This window comes from Phalacrocorax aristotelis, chromosome 8, assembly GCF_949628215.1.
Source record: "Phalacrocorax aristotelis chromosome 8, bGulAri2.1, whole genome shotgun sequence".
Taxonomy (NCBI): domain Eukaryota; kingdom Metazoa; phylum Chordata; class Aves; order Suliformes; family Phalacrocoracidae; genus Phalacrocorax; species Phalacrocorax aristotelis.
The window spans coordinates 347,241-355,303 of NC_134283.1; the positions used below are offsets into that span (position 1 = coordinate 347,241).

Here is an 8,063-nt window from a genome sequence, read left to right on the forward strand (position 1 = left end):
GACATTTCAGTTTGAGAGCGTTTCTCAGATTTCAACGTAAGAATCCCAGTAAGTTTTTCCATATGAAGCACTGATGTAAATAATGTGGCTTTTTTTTCCTTATGAGTTGATTTTCTTTACACATTGCTTATCAGTCTGACTTCTAGCATGTCTCTGCTATGTATCATACTCCTATACAGGGCAACAAAACAGAGTCCTACCCAGACACTTTAGGTGTCATTGGAACAATAAAAAAGAGCACATCTCATCCATGCTGAGGTACTGAGAAAACAAATTATGAACACCAACTGCACAGAAAAATAGATCAAGAAGTTTGCTTAGGAACATAACACAAAAGAAAAACCCTTCTGACAAGTATTAAGCAGTTCTTCCTTTTTACTGGATCTCTTGGACACTTTGTCATATTTGAAAGACACAGTCAGATATGGCTTCCACAACTATCATCAAATCAATTCTCCTAGACCACCTCATTGACTCAGTTCCCCCCTATACAGCACAGATAATACTGACTGCCCTCGGATTCTGAAGGCATAATAGCTTAAAGGCCTCTGTTGCTGCAGCATTATCCCTAGCAGTAGCACGGTGAAACAAATATGGTCTGTTTCGCTACAACCCGAAGAACAGCTTCCTACCACTCCAACTAGAGGCACCTGCAGAATACATACACACAAAGAGCCATGTGCTGCCAAGAACTTTAAATGCAACTCTCAGATCACTGACTATATCACGTGACAAGCATCAAGATGGTATTGACACAAGGTCTACTGAGTACATAACTACAAAACTGGGACAAGCCATGCAGGAGGGACTGCGGGGGCAGATACTACCACTTAATCAAAAAAAAAAAAATACAGCTGCATGTGCAGCTCAAACATCTGAACAGAGGAGCTGGGGATGCCTAAGCAGTTATTTTTCACATCTTGCCTGTTAATCTCTCCCAGAGCTCCAAGATTAGCAGCATATGCTCCTTGGTCATCAAGCAAAGATCCGTAGTTTGTAGCAGTCAGGAAAGCTAATCATCCTAAATCCAAGCCATCTGAACAAACAAATCCCGTTTTGTGCAGGCATCACAGGACTTGATAAAGTAATTCGGAATCTGAGTTTCACTCCCACCTCCAAGAAAATTCCTTCACCTTTTTGAGGTCCCTATATTTTCACACTCAGAAAGGCAACCCAATAAATCACCCACACAACTTCCTGGATGAACCCATGTTCATCTGGATGACTCCTGTCCAGGGGCAGGCTGTAACTCAACTGTTAAGCCCACAATGCTATGACTTGAAATGGCATGACTGCAGACCAGAAGCATGCATTTTGCAGACTTAGTGGAAAAACAGGTGGAAGAGGTAGAACAGAGACAACGAGATTACATGGATATTACCACAGGATAGACAAAAATTAATTCACACACGGTAACAACCACTTCACATGATATAGTTCAAACCAGTATGCACTTGCAGATGTACAGCTAAAGAGAAAAAACAAACCAAACCCAATAACCCCCCCCCCACGCACACACTACTAAGAGAAGACCACACCGGCTCCAATTTTCTTTTTTCCTATCTAGAGGAAATACACATAAGAATTGCCATGCCCTTCCCTCCCCTTAGTCACCTCAACTCTCAGCTTTACTTGTGTATCAATTTTCTAGGACTCAGATAGATCGCAGAACAATACGAAACAAACATTCTTCCACATACACACTGCCAAGCAATCCATGACTGGAGACTACATTAATTGAGCACAATGACAAGCTGTAATAGCAAGACAGGCCCAAGGTCTCATGTCCTGCATGGATATAGAGCTGCCACTCTAGTAAGCCGCAGCGCAAGAGGCACAAAGAATGGAAAAGGCTTCAGCAAGCCCTAGAAGATGATGTACTGACAAGTATTTATTATTTTCCTGATCACAGAAACAAAGTGTGGACAACATGCAGCATAACCATAATACTGCCAAGGCAGCCAGTTATGGTATCAAAATCTTACTGGGACTTGATATATGACCATACAGACTGCACTAAAGGAGGGAATTGGGGCTATAATCAACAAACATTAACGAGAGTTAAAATTAAAAGAATATTATTAAAGAATTACAAAAGCAAAATATAAATAGAATTAAACAATTTAGAGCTCAGAAGAAAACACTTAAGTGAATATCTAATTTTGACTACATAATTTGTCTTGAAATGATACAATCTTGGAATTCACACTATGAACCATGTGAAAGATTAAGAAAAATCAGCTTCAGCTGACAACTACAAAGCTATCAAATAGCAAACTGCCATGAAAAATTAAATTTGCCAGACTTCGCTGTATTAAAGAACGCATTTTATTGCACAAGATGACTAACAACAGAGGACAAGAGATATCATCTAGTAATAGCAGACCTGAAGTTTAACTTCAACTGGCTAAATGCAGCTTAGAACTTCCTTCGAAGTAGCAGGTCTTGTTCTTCAGGATTAGTTAACATTTTTCAACAACACAGGCATATGGTTTTATTCTTTGCACATTAACATAAATGACAAGGCAATTTTTAAAAGTGATTACCTCTTTTCTCATTTTGTTTACAGCAGCAGCTTCCCTCTGCCATTTCTTTGCTAACTACAAGTTCTGGAAACCAGAGATGATCCCCTGTACACCTGAAGAGAGCCTACCAGTTCATATTTACAGCACCTGGTAGGATCAAACACAGAATTCTTCCACCTCAGCAAGTCTGCTTCCCCTTTCTCATTTTGAAGGCCTTGCTCATTAGGCTAACCTACTGTCAAGATCAAAGCTTCTGAAAGAGTTAGGTATCTGCCTCAGATTAGTTCCAATGGTATAGGCAGTTGGTGTCTAAGTTCCTTTAAAAACAGAACTCCAGCTTTTTTCCTAGTCTCTGGATTGCATGAGAGGTGCAATGCTCAGTGATTCTCCTCCCTCTGCTGGTCATTAATTCTTCCCCTGAACCAATAAAAAAGGCATTCTCTCTTTATGCAACTTATTCTTTGTAAACTATCCAAAAGCGAAAAAAATTAGTCAAGAAAACAAAAATAATGATGTATTACAAACATTTCATTTTTGTCTCACGTATCCTTCTAAATCACTGTTTTCTCCCCTTTTACAGTCTTTTCCTAGTTAAGCTTGTCAAGTTTCAAAGTTAAAGATTTTATTCAACATGCCATTTTGCCAAAAATATTTAAGTATAGAGCTTCAATGGAAGTCTCTCTTAGAATACAATCATACTCTAATATGATTGTTCACCAAATAACCTTTTATATTTACAAGAAGCACCTAACATTACCAAAACCCACACGTAAAATGCTCAAGTGCTTCAGCCAAGCTATATTCCTCTATCAGGAGTTGCAGTGTAACGACAAAAGGACTTACTATCCTTAAACATGTAATTGAGTTGAGATCCCTCGCTCCGGAAACTACTCAGAAATGTTAGCTTATGTCTAAAAAAAAATTAGAGCCACTCCTTCAATATATTCATGAAACTTTTTAAAAAAGTTGCTTAACAACTTGTTTAGGACAAATTACCAGACATGTTTTAACATTCCATTATTATTTAGCCTTGAATTCTGGAAACATTAAGACATAAACACCATCAAAGCTCACCGAATTATTCACAAAAGGACTTTACTGTTTGGGGAAATTGTCTGAATTGTCAATTCAAGCAAGATACATACCCAGTTATAGCTTTTCCTGTAAAGAGTATTTCTGAACTTGGTTCATCCTACAAAGCAACCCAAGACTGAAGTATAGATTTTCAAACACATCTAAAATACACAAGTTGCTCCACCCCACTGCACACGTAAGTAATCACATTCCTCAAGCAAAAACAGCTTTTGGGAAGTTACATAATCAAAGCCTGACCCAACTCCTAACTGAAATCAGTAGCAGAACTCCCCTAGTTGCTTCAGTACAACTGAATCAAGCCTCCTGCACACAAAAGCTGAAGATAGGCCTGGACTACATGAAGGGAATAACTGCAATGGTTAACTACAAAATACTGACGGCCTCAACTCCGTGCTACTATCAGTGGGCTTCACACTTCTATCAGGTACTTTACTGCAATATGTCTTTTTAAAAAAAAAAAAACAAAAAAACAGAAATACACACTGCAAATAGAGATGAAGCGGTGAACAAAAGCAGAAATATTGGTATATAGTCTAGTATTATCAATATTTATACAGAAAACAGAAGAGCAAAGGCAACAACAGAGCAACCAAGCATACAACATTCCAAGTGGAAAAACAATCTCTCTTGAGAAAAAGCTGTTTAATACAACAGAGAATTAGAAAGTAGAAAGTAACATCAGAAAAATGAAGAAGAAATTAAGGCAGCAGGGGGCTTCAAAATACAGTGTGATAATGAAAGGCATTAGTGTTGCACTTTGCATTATACAAAGACAGCAAGGCAAGGGGGATAAAAACCCAAACATACAGAAGAGAGGTCACATAAGGAAGTAAATGCCCCAAAACAAGAGCTAAGAAATAGTCTCAGAAGTAGTGATGGTCTCATTTCCAGTTATATTCAAAAAACAAGAAATGTACCACAGGAGTATTCACGAGGCAGGCCACCATGCTGTTCAGAAGCTGAGGACAAGAGACCACACAGTGACAGAGGATGCTATACTGTTCTTCCTGAAGTTCAGTTTGAACAGATCCTATGAGCTAGCCAAACTCAACACAGACCTACCTCTCTTTTCTTTGCTTCCTGTGGGTACAGCCCAATGACAGAATTTAGTTAGACAAGATGAGCACTTTTGATGAGGTTCCCATTCCTCCACAAAGTTCATACACAACAAACCAAACAACTCCTGAACTGGCTTCAAAAGATGCAGAGATCTTTCAACCATTACAAATAGTAATCTCAACACCTGCCAAAGAACAAAAGTATTTCCCTTTTTTTAGAAGCTAACAAATGAAGCATTGGAAGAAGAGTAAGTACATCTACATAGCAGATCAGTGTGACAGATGAGATCGGAATTCCAGATTTCCCAGCTTCTGTTTCTATATTTCAGTCACCACTGACCTGTTACCTTTGTATTTCTCACCTGCTTCTAGCTTCCCAACTATTTTGATCTATAATGTAATCTGGTTATTTTACTTCCTGTTCACTTTCCTACAGAGTTAAAATAAATTAAAAAAGCTACTACTTTATGACAAAATCCCCCACATCTTTCTTTACCTTGGTTAATACCAGATGAAAGATGAATTGCCACATTTTTACATTCACTGATATAAACTTCACAACATACCATGTAACTTCAGCTATGCCCTAGGAAGTCCTAATCTTAGATTTTACCCACAGCACCTCTGCCAAACAGACATAAAGGCCAATACTACTACTTGTGATATTAGCAGAGTCACCTGTACTTACGTTACTATAACTCTGTATTTCAAGTTACAACCTCATCATATATTCACTCATTAACTCCAAAACTCTCATCCAATGATGTAATACCGCTACCAAGGCAGACCAGACCCTTTTCCTCAGGGAAGAGCTGAGTATCATCTAGAACAAATTAACATCACTTTCGTCAGAAGAGTTTGCCCTGTTATTAAAAAATACAAAGAAATAAGCCAACCCATCTCCTGACATTATATACATTGACAGCTCAAAAATAAAAAAACAAATATTCATACTAAAGAGGCGTAAGAAGCTTTACTGAGTGCCATCAACTTTAGAAGCAGTTAAGATTTTTATGAGCCCTTACACTTTGAAAGAGGCCTTTCCAAATCTGAACTGCATTAACCAGTGCAGTTTTCTGCACGCCTAAGAGACCAACTCAGTTCCTTTGCTACGCAGCCTTTTTACACTACTGCTGACAAAACTTACTGATCTCATTTTAGTTTACAATAATGCCAATGCAAAAATCTGTATGTAAAGGACCTATCAAGAATCACGTTTTTGTATCCCTTACTCTCTTGCCAGGACACTGCAACAAAGGTACTGCAACACCTCTCCATTCCTATCATACTTCCTTTAGGGGAAAAAAAAAAAAAATCAGATCAGCAGCCACAGGAACAAAAAAAAAAAAAAAAGGGAAGAGAATACTTTTTTTGATAAAAAAGAGGAAACCTAAAAGTTATCTTGCACACTAGAGACAGAAAAGCTGGATCCTTTCACAAAATTACCCCAGACTTACTTTCCCCTTCTCAACTCACAGGAATTTTAATACTTTCCTCTCCTTCTCCCACCATGGAAGAACTGAGGGTCTCACACTGAACCCCTCAGAGAAAACACAGAGTCTCTTGCATTCATTGACCTCTCAGGAACCCAGTAAAGTTTTCAAATCCCATACCAAATACTGCACATAAGTAGGCAAAAGAAGGAATTTGGCAATAGGACACGACATGCAAATAAACAAAGGAAAAAATAACAAGTGTGGTTTGGGGGGGGGGGGTGGGGGGGTGGGAGCATGGGGGTAGAGGAGGGGAAGCAGGCATATAAAGAACAGCTGTGCATTATCACGTAGAAGCAGAACAGGAAAAAAAGAAAAAGAAAACAACATTAAAATCTCTGCCATTTTAAACATAAGATACTAGGTGTACTATGCAGGGAAAAATACATATGTATTTCACTTTATTTAAGCCAGTATAGGCCAAATACACCTTCTGGTCAGGCACATGACACGTCACCCTTCCGTCACCCTTCCGAAGGTGTTCCATTGGGACTCCATACTGTTCCATTAACACTTCAAGCATGAGAAACTAAAACACAGTACTAAGCGTCATTTACAATGTAATAAAACACACAAGTGTTTTATCTGCAAACTTTAAAAACGACACTTAGTATAAAAAAGCCCTTAAAATTTGTCTTACTTTAGAGAAAAGAGAGAACTCGACCAACCTTGAAGAAGCGACTTGAAACTGTCTTTACAGATGGATTCTCAAACTACCGGCCTACCACTAAACACAGACCCATACTTGCAGCTCCTTCCAAATGCTTTTGGCCAGAAATCATAGGTTTTTGCTTCCACTAAAATCCATGTAACCATAAGACAACACGCAAACTCTCTAAGTATTAAAGAGACGCTAACTGTAACGCTCTGAGCAGTTGTGCAGCACAAGCAATAAAATACCAACGGAAAGACAGATGCAAAGAAGTAGCCCAAGATGCTACTTAGACTTCAAGGGCCTCCAGTACAGACTCAGGCAACATTTCACACTGACAGAACTTCTGCAGGTCTCCGCTTTCCACTCCAAAAAAAAACCCGCTGTGCAAGCTCACCAGAGTCCCAGCAACAAGGGGGTGAGGGGAGCAGAGAGAATCCTGCCAGCAATGCCCTTCCAGCGGGTAAAAGCCGAGCAAGTAAGCAGCGCTCCCCGACGCCCCGGGAGGCAGCAGGCCAGCCCAGGACCGCGGGGCAGAGTCCGAGACAGGCCCGGGCGGCCGGGCGGAGGCCGGGCCACAGGCCGCGGACAGGCGCCGAACGCGGCCGGCGCGGGCAGGCGGCCCGCGGGGAGTCGCGCCGGCGGAGACCGCAGGAGGGCATCGAGCGGCCCCCACCAGCAGAATAACCCGCGGCGCTAGCGCGGGGCCGCGGCCCGACCGCGGAGCTCGACGGCGGGTAGAAGCAGCGAAGGCGCGCTGGGGCCCCGCGCGGCCGGGACCTCGCGGGACACGGCAGCGGAGGCCCAGCCTGGCGAGCATCGCTAAGGACGGGAGCGGTCGCGCGGCCAATGCCAGCGCGGGGACGGGCCGGGGCCGCGGGCGCCCACAGCCCCACTCACCGGGCCGGTCCCTGCAGCGGAGGAAGCAGCAGCGGCAGGAGCCAGGCATTCAAAATGGCGGCGGCGCGGCCGCAGCACCGATACCGCAGGCGGAGGGATTCGCGCTCCGACAAGCTCCCCTCGGTCTCCCGGCCCCTACCGGCCGCGGGCGGGGAGGCAGGGCCGCGGCGGCCGCGGCGGGAACGGCAGGTGGACGGCAGGCCACCGGCGGCGACGAGCCGGAAAAGGCCGCTCGCACTACTTTTCTTGGCGGAAGCACCCGCGAATCCGGTCCTGCGAGAGCGCTCCGTGAGCTCCGTGGCAGTCACTGATGACGTCACGCGCGGGGGCGGTCCCCCGC

The 8,063-nt window shown here is 42.6% G+C and overlaps 1 protein-coding gene across 1 annotated transcript in view; it reads right to left on the reverse strand.

Moving 5' to 3' along the window:
* The window catches only part of AP1G1 (adaptor related protein complex 1 subunit gamma 1), a 57,038-nt gene extending 48,987 nt beyond the window's left edge, over positions 1–8,051 (reverse strand). The window contains exon 1 of the mRNA XM_075101039.1: positions 7,724–8,051. The gene's annotated coding sequence lies outside the window, so the exon portion shown is untranslated. The remainder of the gene's footprint in view (positions 1–7,723) is intronic.
* Between the last annotated feature and the right edge of the window lie 12 nt (positions 8,052–8,063).